The sequence below is a fragment of the Triticum urartu genome, chromosome 7A (assembly GCF_056163025.1).
Source record: "Triticum urartu cultivar PI428250 chromosome 7A, HENAU_Tu73, whole genome shotgun sequence".
Taxonomy (NCBI): domain Eukaryota; kingdom Viridiplantae; phylum Streptophyta; class Magnoliopsida; order Poales; family Poaceae; genus Triticum; species Triticum urartu.
Window position 1 is genome coordinate 659,135,185 of NC_141879.1, and position 14,829 is coordinate 659,150,013.

A 14,829-nucleotide genomic window follows, 5' to 3' on the forward strand; every position below is an offset into this window, starting at 1 on the left:
CGTACATATATACTGGTGGATGTAGAGGCGCGCATGTGTCATAGTAGAGGCACGTACGTGTCATAGTAGAGGCGCGCACGTAGCATGTACACGTACGTACAGTGACCAGGGTGCAAGAAAGAAAATACGGCCATGTATGTGTACATACGGGCGGGGTCTCGAACGCCTACTCGCGCATACGTATGGCTAGGGCTCGTGTACATGGCTGGGTCGGAACGGAGAAACAGCGTCGTCGTCGTGTTCATGGGGAGGCAACGGAATGCGTCGTGTTCATGGGGAGGCAACGGAATGCGTTGTGTTCATCGGGAGGCAACGGAACGTGTGGCAGCCAACTGACTGGGTCGGAATGGAATGCGTGGTCGTGTTCATCGGGAGGGCTTGGAAGGAACAGGCGATGGAAACGAGGCCTGGCGAACCGCACAACGGAGGAAACAGCCTTGTGTTCGACCAGCCACGTTCGAAACGAGATCCTGTTCATCGGGAGGGGTCTGGGGTACCGCAAAATGGACGAAACAGACCTCCTACGGTTGAAACATGGGTCCTGTTGATCGGGAGGGGTGTGGCGTACCGCAAAACGAAGGGAACGGACCTCCTGCGGTCGAAACGGGGGTCCTGCTGATCGGGAGGGGTGTGGCGTACCGCAAAACGAACGAAACGGACCTTCTACGGTCGAAATGGGGGTCCTGTTCATCGGGAGGGGTGTGGCGTACCGCAAAACGGGACTCCACGGTATACTATTCATCTCCACTGTCGACCTCCTCCAGCCTCCACGGGCTACCGTCGACCTCCTCCAGCCTCCACGGGCTACCGTCGACCTCCTCCAGCCTCCACGGGCTCCTGTTCATCCAGCCTCCACCGCGCGCTACTCCACCAGCTACTGTTCAAACACCCCTCCACGGGCACCCCTCCACCGTCTACTGTTCATCCAGCCCTCCACACCACGGGGTCCTGTTCAACCACCCCTCCACGGGCACCCCTCCATCGTCTACTGTTCATCCAGCCCTCCACCACACCACGGGGTCCTGTTCATCCAGAGGCAACGCCACCGCTCACTGTTCATCCAACCCCCCCCCCCCCCCGTAACGCTCGCTGTTCATCCTAGAGGCAGCATCAATTGGCTTCAGTTAGCAGCAGTAGCGAAGGAATCGCTCGATCGGGTTCAGTTAATAGCCATCGATCGATCGCTCGGGTTCAGTAACGCGTAGCCTGCAGTGCATTAGCTCGGGTTCAGTTAGAGCCCAACGCCTTGCTCGTGGATACAGAAAGTTGCGGCGGTGGAATTAGGTTTTTGGCTCCGTATCTGATCGTTGGGGGTACGTGGATATATATAGGAGGAAGAAGTACGTTGGTGGAGCAACAGGGGGCCCACGAGGGTGGAGGGCGTGCCTGCGGGGGGGGGGGGGGGGGGGGGCAGGTGTGCCCCCTACCTCATGGCCTCGTGTTAATTGGCTTGACGTAGGGTCCAAGTCTCCTGAGTTGTATTCGGTGAGAAAATCACGTTCCCGAAGGTTTCATTCCGTTTGGACTCCGTTTGATATTCCTTTTCTTCGAAACCCTAAAACAGGAAAAAACGACAATTCTGGGCTGGGCCTCCGGTTAATAGGTTAGTCCCAAAAATAATATAAAAGTGGATAATAAAGCCCAATAATGTCCAAAACAGTAGATAATATAGCATGGAGCAATCAAAAATTAAAGATACGTTGGAGACGTATCACCTGGTCCGGCTTCTTCCGCCACCATCGCCTCCACATCACAGCTCCGCCAGGCACCTTCAAGTGCCTCTTCCCCTGCTGGCTCAAAGTATGTTGCAGTCCAAAGTGTCAATTTTCAGCAAGCCATGGCGATGTATCAAAGACGAACAGTTTTGTATAGGAGAAGTCCATGTATTACTGCTCAAATTCATGGGAGTTAGATTGTTTATGCCTGTGGGACTGTGACCTTTTTATGTGACTACCCAAAAAATTGTGGATGTTTGCGCATGTGTGTGCTTAGTACACAAATTGAGAGAAACTTTTTTTCTCATGTAGAACGAAGAAAGAACAGAGAAGAGAAGAGAGTTGCAAAGCTGTTTCCAAAAATATGTGTGTTCAAAAATATGTTGCTACACACAAAAATTGTGGATGAGAAGTTCATATTTTCTGTTGCGCATAGTTTAGAATGTTCACTTTTGAAATAACACACACATTGGGTGTCAAAAATATGTAAAAGAGGCAGACACACACAAAAAATTGTTGGCAAGTACAAAATGGTCCATTTTGAAACAACATGTAATGAAGTGAACATTAACAAAAATGTGAGAATGTGAAAAAAATTGTACACTCCTCCACATAAAAGGACCTACCCATAATGCTACAAGATTAACCGGTCAATCCAAAAAAAGTTTGATGATAATAGAAACTTCATAAAAACGGGATTACGTGCTTCTAAACAAGAAAACATGAAGTTCAAATTTAAATAACCAAGAAGTCAGAAAGGTGAAACTAAAAATATAGTGTGGTTTAAAATGTTTTTGACAAAAATCCCGTCTCTAAAACACCTACACGTTCAAATTAAAAATAACAGAGCGATTCAATGTTTATAAAGAAAACTTGGATTTCTCTAGTTCCTAAAGAATAAAAACAAAGAAGTTTAAATTGAGATAACACGAAAGTTTGATGGTTATTTACCATGAAGAAAAACAAAGTTTCAACTATAAAAGTGTTAACTTGAGAATTTAAAATTTGATAGAATAGAGAGTTCAAGAAAACGTTATCACTGTACTAAAAAATTCCCATGGATTTTCCCACTATTAAAAAAGAATAACCAACAAGTTAAAATTTAAATAACAAAGTTGTTCAATATTTGCAAAAGAAAATAGGTTTTCATGGTTTTAAATAAACCTGAGAAGGTCAAATGAAAATAACAGAGCAGTTCAAAAATAGTTTCTAAAAACAGATTTTTTTTCGTTTCTAGGGAAACCCTGGAAGTTCAAATTTATAAAATGAAATGGTTCAATGTTTATTTACAAGAAAATACCTTGTTACCAAATAATAAAGCCAAGAAGTTCACTTTAAAAAACAGGGGGTCAGATGTATACGGAAAAAATCAGTTCTTCTCGTTTCTCAAAAAAGTAAATTATGAAGTTCAAGTAAAGTATAAAGGATTTTCACCATTTCTAAATAAAAAACTTTTGGGTTTCTAAATAAAAACAATAAAGTGGAAGGAGCGGATTTGCAGCAGCTTTTCAATGCCATGTTATTTGTCTCATTTCGATAAACGGTTTAGAAATGCGATCGAAAATATGATTCACATTTTCTGTATGAAGAAAAAACAATTCTCAAAAGTACTCTTAAACCGCTTAGGTTTTGCCAAAAATTTAACTTGGGTCATGCTACTCGTGTCCATAGCTTTCCAACGGTATAACGCAAGCCCCATGTGGGCAATGTTTGCGGAAGTTCAACCTAGCAATGGGGGGATTTCAACTACTGCTGCTGGGACAAAAAGAAAGGAGAAGTTCAATTTCTAAAGATGACCCGGTTCGACGTGCTAAACAATATTGTAAGAAAACACAAAGAAAAGGAGAAGTTCAATATCAGAAGATGACGCGGTTTGATATGCAAACCAATGCAAAGACACACACAAAAATGTTGTTTTTGTGTCTTAAAATATTTTTACTCATAAAAAAGGATTAAGGAAAAAACCAGGAAGTCCATATTAAAAAGATGGAGAAGTTCGATGACTATAGAAAACTCAGATTTTCCTCGTTATTAAAGAATGGAAACAAGAAGTTCAAAAACAAAATAACAAGAAGTTCAACTTTTAAAACTAGAGCGCTTCAAAATTTCATAAAATAAAATTAGGAAATAAAACCAGGAAGTCCATATTGATGGAGAAGTTCGATGATTATAGATAACTCAGATTTTTCCTCGTTATTAAAGAATGGAAACAAGAAGTTCAAAAATTAAATAACAAAAAGTTCAACTTTTAAAAATAGAACTTCAATACTCATAAAAAAGGATTAATAAAAATCAGAATAAAACTTCCTAAAAAAACTCAGATATATTCAGGTAACCGAGAGAAGTTCAGATTGATAATTGCCAGAAGTTCACGTAGTACACGGTGTCATTTTGTTTTTAAAAAAAGAATAAAAAAGCAAAGGCTAAAAGTTTTGTTATTATAAGTTCAAGCCTTCCGTCGGAGAAAGTTGAAAAAATTATTGTGAGAGAGGTTTGTACAAAAGAAATATCATTTGTGTAACACTGACAAATGGATGAAAAAAAATTAAAAATGAAAAACCGTCATAGAAGTTCAACGTGAAAATAACAGGAAGTTCAACTACAACAGAAAATGAATTTCAAATGAAAAACTTTTAAAATCGTCGCGAGTATGAAAAAATGATTAACACGGGAAAGTTGCGTGTTTACGGCAGCTTTCCACCGCTATATCACTCGCTCAATTCCGGTGAGTGGGTGGAGATCTACGAGCAGTGGATGGAGAGCTACGAGCAAAAAAACCACGTGAAAAACTTAGTGAAGTTCAGTTAAACGCGCAGAGAAGTTCCGTTTGCGAAATATTATTTGCCTCAATTGGATTAGCCGTTTATAAATGGCATTGAAAATACAAACTCGGGTGTTCCGTTTGCGAAATTCTATGATTTTCCGAATTACTCTTTATCCATAGGGAATTAGAGAAAACTTTCAACATGTGGAAGGAGCGGTTTTGCAGCAGTTTTCCAACGCCATATTATTTGCCTCATTCCGATAAATGGTTTTAAAATGCGATCGAAAATACGATTCACGTTTTTTGTATGAAGAAAAAACAGTTTTCAAAACTGCTCTTAAACCGCTTACATTTTGCCAAAAATTTAACTTGGAGCATGATACTAATGTCCATAGCTTTCCAATGGTATATCGCAAGCCCCGTTTGGGCGATGTTGGCGGAAGTTCAACGTAGCACTGGGAGAAGTTCAGGTCGAACAACTCAGGCAGTAAAATTGCAAGAAACGCAATTTCATCACGAGTCGAGAGCAAAATCCACCAATGAGCGAGATTCCTATTTGAAACCGGTATTTAGTTGCTAAAAACGTTCATAGATTACACTAACATCATATAGAACACAACTAAACAGAATAATTGCAAAAAACGCAATTTCATCACGAGTCAAGAGCAAAATCCGCCAATGAGCGAGATTCCTATTTAAAACCGGTATTTAGTTGCTAAAAACATTCCTAGATTACACTAACATCATATAGAACACGACTAAACAGAATAATTCGCAGAATAATTCCGGTCCATCCACTCACCGGAATTGAGCAAGTGATATACCGATGGAAACTTGCTGTAAACACGCAACTTTCCCGTGTTGATCAGTTTTTCAAACTCGCGATGGTTCAAAATATTTTTTTGAATGCATAAAAATGTGTTTTTAACTGTATATATAAAACTTTTAAACCATTCATCGAAATATAGCATATAATATACCATTGGAAAGCTTATGAATAGGAGCATCTTTTTCATGTAGATAGATGTTACAAAGTTTTGTCGTTTTAGAGCATTTTTAAAAATGGAAAAAACAACATCGTTTTTTGCCTGTTTTTTACATGTAATTGAAGGTCGGACGTCTCGCACTAGAGATATTGAACTTCACTGGGAGGAGCACGTGAACTTCTTGCAATAAACCTTTTAAGTTTTTTGTTTTCTATTCTTATATTCTTATTCAAAACGCATTCTGTGTAGTACTTGAACTTCCCGCGGTTTTCACCTTGAACTTCTGTCACGTATTTTTGTCCAACCTCTCTCACAAGAATTTATGAACTTTCTCAGGTCGAGCACTTGAACTTCTAGCAATAAAACTTTTAGCCTTTGCCTTTTCATTCTTTTTTCTTCATAAAATGCACACTTTATAATACGTGAACTTCTCGCATTTATCAATCCGAACCTCTCTCGATTAAATGAAAATATCTGAGTTTTTTATACACATCGAACTGCTCTACCTTTTTTATTTGAACTTCATTGTGTATTTTTAGAAATGTGAAAATTGGAGCTTTTTTAGAAATATCGAACTTCTTTTGTTATTTGGAATTGAACTTATTGGTTTTATTCCATAACTACACACCGCGCAAACAATACACCTTTGAAAAGCTATTGAAATTATCCAATTCTTTCTTGTTAAAAAATTGAACTTCTTTTGTTCTTATTTTTTGAACTTCTTGGTTTTATTGTTTTAATAATAAGTAAAAATTGAATTTTTTATAGACATCGAACTTCACCTTTTTTTTAAATTTGAACTTCTTAGTTTTATTGGCTAGATAACGGGGAAAATCCTTTTCTATAGACATTGAAACCGCATCGTTATTTTAGTTTCAAGTTCTAGTTTTTTTTAGAAAGTTGAAAAACATTTTTATTACTTATTTTTTGAACGGATCCTCTTTTTAATTTGAAGTTCGCCAAATTTATTTACAAACAGGGAAATCCTTTTTTATAAAGAATTTTGATGTACTTTTTATATTTGAACTTCTTGCTTTTTTTTTGAACTTCCAGACTTGTCTTTTAGGAGAAATTTTTGCATGTAATTAGTTTTTCAAAATTCATCGCCATTCTCAAAATACATAGCCATGTAGAGAGTTTGAATAGATCACTACCTTTTAGAACAAAAATATTTTTAAAACAAAGAAGATCCCATTTTTTAAAAATAGCATCTTCTTTGAGTTTTTTTGGTTTTCTCATTGTTTCCAATTTTTGTGCCATGACCTTCCAGATTTTTAATCATTAACTTGAACTCCCCACGGATCTTTTTTCTGTGGACTTGAAATGTTGATACTGATCTATTTGAAACAACACTTGTGAGAATATACCCACTTAAATTTGAATCTAGTGAACAATATTATTTTAATATATCTTGTTCTGATCATTTAGTACTACTCTGCACACACTCACGGACATTAGCACAAGCACCTGATGTTCTAGTACAAGAAATGGCCAAATGAAAATTAACAATATTTCTAGCACACACTTTCTTGTATACCACTTACTTATCTACCAATTAGCTTGAAACAGTACATAAGAGAACCTGGACGAATGTTCATTAGCACAAACTGTAAACATGAGCTGTCAAAAACAAACACATGAGCTGTCAAAAACACACACAGACGTTCAGCCACAGCAGCAGCCATCCAAGTACAGCCACAACAGCAGCCATCGAGCAGACAAAGTGCAGTAGTAGCTCGCCTCTGAGCACATACACATCGAACTGAAGAGGCTGGCCAGACTGGACTTCACAAGCGGCACGACACACCATATTCGCTGCACCCACATGAGCAAGAGGCGCGAGATCCCACCCACCTCCTCCACACCTCCTCTGCTGTGCCGGCATGCGCTGCCATGTTCCGACTGGCGCTACAAAGAACCTTCCTTTGGGAAGTTCAAAGTGGTCCTAGTGAGAAGGACGACTGCCACTATTTTTTTCCAACTACTGCATTCTGATCGCTGGTACATCAAGCCTTTGGGTCATACGCTACTGTACAATACAGAGAGAGAAGATATTAGAACAAACAACCGCTGTTTGTTGCTGAGAAACGGGGACGGAGAGAGATAGAGGTCAGATTGGAGCATGGTTGGAAGAAATGGGTGAGAGATGGAGCACGGCAGCCGTCGCCGTGTTGCGCTCGTGCAGCTGTGGTGGAGAAGCGGTTGCAGGGCGCAAGATCCCAGCCGTAGGCAACGGCGCGCAAGAGATCGAGGTGCAGGGGCGCCGACCTGAGACGTGCGCGGGCGGAGGCACGCCGGAGATGGCGCCGCCGGGACGATGGTGGGCGCGTGGGTACCATGGTGGCACGGGGAGGTGGCGTGGCGGCGGCTCGACGCGCAGGGCCGGGGGTCGTCGGAGCCATGTGGCGGCGGCGCGGCGCGAAGGGCCAGAGGTAGCCGGGGCTTGTGGGGGTGGCGCGGCGCGTAGGGCCGGAGGTCGTCGGGGCTGGTGACGGCAGCGCGGTGCACATGGCCGGTGGGTGGTGGCGCAAAGCACGCGGTAGGTGGGGATCGGGAGGTTGGGGATGGGGTTTTTTATTTTTATTTTTCTGCCCGTGCCGGCTCGCTATTTTTCTTACAGAGTTCGGGAGGACCTGCTCGGCTTATATAGGGCGCTGTGATCAGAATAGTGCTTCTATGGTTCAGGTTATTCAACCCGCAGTCCATGTAAAAGTCAACCGAAACGGTAGGAGCGGTAGAAAAAAAAGAACGCAGCCTCCCAATCCCGTCTCCACCTCCGGTGAGCCGCCACCCCCTACCCTACCGCCGCGCACCGGACTGCCTGACAGGGGAGCGGTGTGTTGCACCGCGATTCTCGCGCCGGCAGGCGGCGCGCTCCTCGAGCGGCTGGAGGCGGCGTGGCTGCTCGATGCAGAACGAAGGCGGCGGCCGGGGCTTGCAGGGGACGGATTCGTGTGCGGCAGGGGCTGGGGAGGCAGATCCGGAGGCGTTCGGCGAGACGAGGTTCGCTGGTGACGAGGAGGAAGGCCGGAGCGCCGCTTCCGGGGAGGATCCATAGCATCCGCGGCTCCTGGACAGAAAGGAGACACAGGTGAGGGAGAGAAGAAGAGAAAAAGGAGGGGCGGTGCGGCGAACTAGGCCGGAGCTCACCGGTGCCGGACAACGGCGGACGGGCGCCACTGCTGCTGCCTGCCTGGTATTCCTTCTCTTACCTCTTCCGCCTTAACAACATATGCTGCGTCGCCAAAGCCTCGGCCGCACATCACCAGCATGTCCGGCCTCGAGTACTCCTGCCACTGCACATAGCCGCTCGTCACCATGACCGGATCCAGTAAAGCACCTCCAATGCCCGCCCTCTCCCTCATGGCACATGTGCTATTTTACTCAGAAAGGCCATTGCTCACGTTTTGAATTTTGGCATCAGCTATGTTGTCGTTTCATCAGTTCTTTGCTGGGAGAACCTCAATTGTTTCTTTGCTTTGGTTGTTCTTCGATCTTAGCTCTCAGGTCTCAACATATGCATTACAATATGTTTGTTATCTGTAGGGATGGAGTGAAGAAATTGGATTGGGGTCATGGGATAAATCAACTCGAGGATGCAACTCATGTTCTTGTAGGTAGTCATTCAGACATTTCTTAACTCGGTTGCAAAATCAGTTGCCACAGCTCTGCGCTGCCGGCCATGGAAACCTCTCATGTATCCCCGCTTGTCACTTCTCTCCAGCAGCGTCTCCATGCCATGGCAGCGGCCCTCCCGCCCCGACGATCGTAGTTTCTGCTCCCGATCTGTTGTGCCTGGGCAGTCCCAGCCGCTCCTCCGTAGCAAACTTGTGCTCTTCCTTTGGCTTTCCTTCCATAGGGTCTGCACCGCTTCAATTTCAATCTGCAGGACATACGCAAGTTGTAGACAAATCGAATGAAATAATATGCTAAGCCTTGGTCTCCAGTGCCACTTTGTCACCTTGTTGATATTAGAGGGAGGATCAAAGGGGTGATTGGTACTTTCCCTTACAGCAGGTGGTGAAAAGCAATGAATTTTCTCAACCAATGAAGCTTTCTCTGTGGTGTCCAGGTTATGAACTCCTACAATTTCAGGTGTACTGCAATCCAGGAATGCAGCAGGCCAGAACAATGGACAATGATGGTACTATGAGTGGCTAGGTATTGGCCTATTGTGGCAAGATGCCGGTGACTATGAGGTGTATAAAATCTGGATCTATAAATGACCCAGGTTACCTTGGGGGCCAAATGCTGCAAACGGGTCAAGGTTGGTTATATTTCTCCTTTGTCATTTCTCTGGATAATCCTCTCTAGCAAGATCACTTAGGACGATATAATCTGCTATTTACTTTCTATATGGTTTCAGTATGAGAAGATCACTTTAGGACAATATAATCAGCTACCCATGTGATTTACTTCCACTGCGTTTCAGCATGTTCAATCTCTGTACAAGCGTGCAAATGGACATATTTTGATTTGGCGACTTGGTGTTTTAATTGTTCTTACTGAATACTGGATCCTGGCACTTATGTTATCTACATGTAGTATGTTTCTAGCTCGATGTCTACTGCTTCTCTTAAGGCCACAGTAGTTTCGATCGACACTATGTATATCTAAATAAAAATTTCATTTGGATCACATAACATTCTTTTTCTTGAAAATTCACATGGTTTATTGGACTTGAATTAGCAGTGTGGTTCATGTGCACATTGTGCTTAGTTATCCTTTCTGTTATCACAAGTCGATGTGATAAACACGAAGTATGCACTTCCATCTATACTTCCGATAATATTGGTGTCAAGTGGTATTAAAAGTCTGAAACTGCAATCGCATAGTTTTGGTTGTTCATACAAATCTGCATTTGGGTGTGTTTGTAAAATTGTACGAGTAGTAACTTTGTAGAAGGAATGCAGTCCCTTAATCTAATACTCCCTCTATAAACAAATATAAGAGCATTTAGATCACTACTTTAGTAATTTAAACACTCTTATATTTGTTTACAGAGGGAGTAGCGATTTAACTTTTTTACGTGAAATAGAACTGTCCTGTAACTTTGAAGACACCTCCAGATGTTGTGATTCTACAAATTATCTGGTACATGCTCCTGCTTTTGCAATACCTCTCTGATTGTCTATTAAGCTGCAAAATGCTATGTGCCAAACACTTAATGTTCGGTAGTTAACTCTAAACAAGATATCACTTACGATCTACACATGCATGTTTATTTCATAAAAATAAAAACAATATATAAAAAATATGTATCTAATATGTTGTATTGGAAGTAATAGTGTGAGGGAAGCAATGCAAGTTTCTGTCAGGGAAGAAAACATTCTAGAACTTTTGTTTTCCATAATAAGTCAAAACAGAATGTGTTTTCTGAGAATTATACTATTATTTATTCTGGAAGAAGGACGTGCTTCGTGACGTATGCATGCTAAATGCGAGTTGTATGTCGATAATTTCATTTTATTAGTTGTTCAGAAGAATAATGACAATAGTTGTCTTACTCCAATTCATGAAGCAGAGTTTGTCATATAGGATCTTCTTATATAACAGAAGCTAAGGTCCATTGCACTCGACACAGTCTCCCTGAAAGACAAATTCCAGTTTTAGAGTGTGGCAATGACGCAAATTCCTCGCTGCAATCAGAGGAGATCCAGTCAGGCTACAAACTTTTCCTGTATGGTGGTAGGGAAACATCGCCATTAGTTTCAATGATTTACCAGCTAGAAGGACTTCACAGAATTTTGCCAACATCATTGATGAAGATATAATTTTTCTTATTCGTTTTTAGACAAGAAAGAACCATAGAGAATCTAAACCCTTGTACTATAATAGTACCCGCAGTACAACAAACACCTATCTCTAACAGAAGATGAAAATGAATAGTTTTTTTTGTTGTAGGTTACCAAGAACAAGTGCATCATCAAACTAGATGTTGTATATTATCCGTCCATAATCTGGTTGTGTATCTTGAAAAACACAAGTGTGTGCATGATTGTAGGGGCAGAGCATAGTTTGAATTTTAAAGCCATTTATATTGTCCTGCAAAACTATAATTTTGAAGAAAGGTACATTAAGTTATGTCATGCACATGGAGAGTGTTGCAATCTATAATGCCTTACAAGTCTCAGCTCCATCAGGGCAGTTTTATTAGTGTGTCACAAGCCTGCTATTTCTAATTTACAAATTTTGTACTCCCTCTGTCCGGAATTGCATGTCATAGAAATGGATGTATCAGGAGTAGTTATTTTAGTGTTTTACATAATGCATAGATTTTTCAGAACAGAAAGAAGTGAATATATAAACTTATTTTGCTTTCTTATTTAGTTCCAGTTGACTTTATAAATCCCAATTTCTCCAGTATTGTAACTTTGTCAAATAATCAACTTAAACAGATCTTTCTCCTTGGACATCTTTCAATTTGTAATATTATGATTTTCTTTCCCAGAAACCACTTCAACTAGCCTGGGGCTATGTCTATTAGTCCGTAAGTATTTGTTGGAATGAGAGAACACATTGTATGCAAGGTAACAAGCAACTAAAGCAAGTAGAGTTTTGCAATTTCTTGGCAAGATTGAGCCCCTGAACCCAGGATGCATGATGAAGGATCCAATATTTTAGGACTGACATGCTTCTTATTTAGTTTTTTTAGCTGCTGGCCTACTTCAAGTGTCTACAGTTTACATGATACATGTTTCTTCAAGGGTCTACATGCTATAGGAAGTAAGTTTCTTATAGTAGTCAAACCTAGATTACCAATTTATTGGAGCTATTATATTTTAACCTGGATATCAATTTATTGGATCAATTGAGAGGTGACACTCTTGGAGAGTCAAGTAATGTAATATATTCTTTCTCTCTCTCTCTCTCTCCCTCTCCCTCTCTCAATACTTGGGGTCTTTACTTTGCCACTCAAATTGCAGTACTCAACTGTAGCCAGGATGCAGGAGGAAAGTGTGCTCAATCTTATAACATGGATACTGTACATGTACGAGCTACAGGCCACTGTTGTTTATCATATGAACTGTAGATGTAGTGATTCTGAAGTTTGTACCATGTCCTAAATTTCTTTATTTTAGCAGTGGTGATAATATTAATACATTGTGTTATCTAAAAATGTTGTCCTGACCTTAGATCGGGAAAATAGAATAAAATGGTCAATTAGAGAATTGTTAGAATTGTGGATTGAATGTCAGTAATTTTTGTTTCTTTTTTGCAATTGAATGTTAGTGATGTTATATCTATCTGGGAGCTTGGTGAAAGATTACATGCAAAGTATACAAGTGAAAAACATAATTCATTTAGATGAGCTATTACTAGAGTAGATATACTTTTTTTTGGCTGAAGTAGTGAAGTTAACACAGCCAAAAATATTTCTGGCCTCGGCAACTCCAGGGCAAGAAACATGGATGTAAGCCTATTCAGAAGCGTTGAAGTTCCAGCTTCCTTGGAGTAGCTGCACCATTTACGGCGCGTTGGTCAGCTTCCATGGGCTGAGGGGTTGCCACAAACAGAACGGAGGCATACAACGAGGAGGTGGTCTACGTACGGGTAGAGGGCAACACTGGAAATAAGGCAATCGGTGTGGAAGAGGGCGCCGCTTGGGAGGTCGGCTGGAGGAAAGGGAGGCAATGATGGATGGCACGATGAATAGAGGAAGGGGAGGGCTGGCGAGTGGGTGGTGCCGAGCTCGTTAGAAGGGGACACTGGCGATGTCATGGGAAGGCGCTTCGACAGGGTTCGTGAGAAGGGGAATTCACAACGAAGCGTCACATGACTTGGTGGTGGCATTCCAATAATTTCGGATTCGGGAAGCTAAGCTTTGGCAGCTTCAGCAAATTGCACCGCGAGAAGCCTCCGCTTCGCATAATTGGTGAAGCACAGATTTGAGGAGATCTGAACAGTCTCTAAACTAAAATTCTCTTGGACATCAATATATCAAACTAAAACAATATGGATGCATGTGCCTATCGTATCTATGGTTGAATATAATTTGATTGGTCTTAGTATCACCTCATGCTATCCATCCATTTCTGCTCAACCTTAAATATTGGTACTCTCTTAAATATTGTTTGCACGAGGTATTGGTGTTATCTTAAGTATCATGATGAAAAATGTTTGCTTATTCAAAAAATGTTCGAAATTTTGAAAACAGATTTTTGGGAAATTAGAGAACGTTCATGATTTTTTAAAAAGTTTGTGTATTAAAAAATGTTAATGAAATTGAACACAAAATTTCCAATTCGAAAATTAATGGAAAAATATCAAAAACAATGTTCGTCCATTCAAGAAATGTTCGTTGATTCAAGATAATCGTTAAAAAATGTTCAATTTTTTTTATAAAATGTATGCAAACCGTATAAAATGTTCATGAATTCAATAAACGTTGTTGATTTAGAAATATTTGATAATTTGTAAAAGTGTTTACGAATTTGAAAAAGATCACGATTTCAAATATGCTCACGAGTTTAAAAAAATATTCATTATTTCATGAAATTGAGAGTGATAGTGTATCTCAGTGATGCAACAAACTGTGATCATGGCCATTAAAGATTATGATTTTTTCCCATTGCAATGCACGGGCCCTATTACTAGTGTATATATATATATATATATATATATATATATATATATATGTATAGAGTGGCACTATTCTAATACTGGGATTAGAATAACTATTTGAATTACGGGGCCCAGGAGGCGATGGGGTGTTCCCGAGATCCACAGAAAACAAAGTGTCGGTCTGTCCCAAACCTCCCCCACCCCGACCTAAAAATCCCCCACTGCTCCGAGGCTCCACCCTAACCCACCTCCATCCCCTGGCTCCGGCGCGCCTCCCGCCGACGGCCCTCCCAGCCCCGACGCGCCTCTGGTAGTCGTTGCTCCGGCACGCCTCCCACCGCCGGCGCTCATCCCCCAACGCGCCTCTCGCGGCCGTCGCCCCGGCCCCGGCGCACCTCTCTCCATCCCCAGATCGCCTCCCACCGCCATCCTCCATCCCCACCACACCCCCACCACCGGACCGCCACCGGCGACCGCATCCCCTGGCTCGGCAGCATGTGACCAGGATCCCCCATCTCCCAGCAAACCTCGCTGGTGCACGCCACCTCCCTCCTCCTAAGGTGCTCCCCGTCCGATCCACTCCACTGGTGTCCACGCCCCGACGCCACCGGTGAGAGCCACCACTCCATGTGCTCCTCTCTCATCCAAGTTCATGCAGCCATGATTCTCTTTGTGTTCTACTGCAGGTTGGGAGCGGTGTGAACTTCGAACAGATCAGTGGTTGGACCATCAGTAGTTAACTGCACCAACGCGACTGACGCCACCTCGCACGCGTTTGTCTTCGTCGACGGCGATCAGC

At 42.0% G+C, this 14,829-nt stretch overlaps 1 long non-coding RNA gene across 1 annotated transcript; it reads left to right on the top strand.

The window, feature by feature from the left end:
• The first annotated feature begins 7,950 nt into the window (after window positions 1–7,950).
• Window positions 7,951–12,330, top strand: LOC125519815 (uncharacterized). Its single transcript, XR_015610324.1, has 2 exons — window positions 7,951–8,661; window positions 9,012–12,330. It is a non-coding gene; the product is annotated as an uncharacterized LOC125519815 (long non-coding RNA).
• Window positions 12,331–14,829: the final 2,499 nt, after the last annotated feature.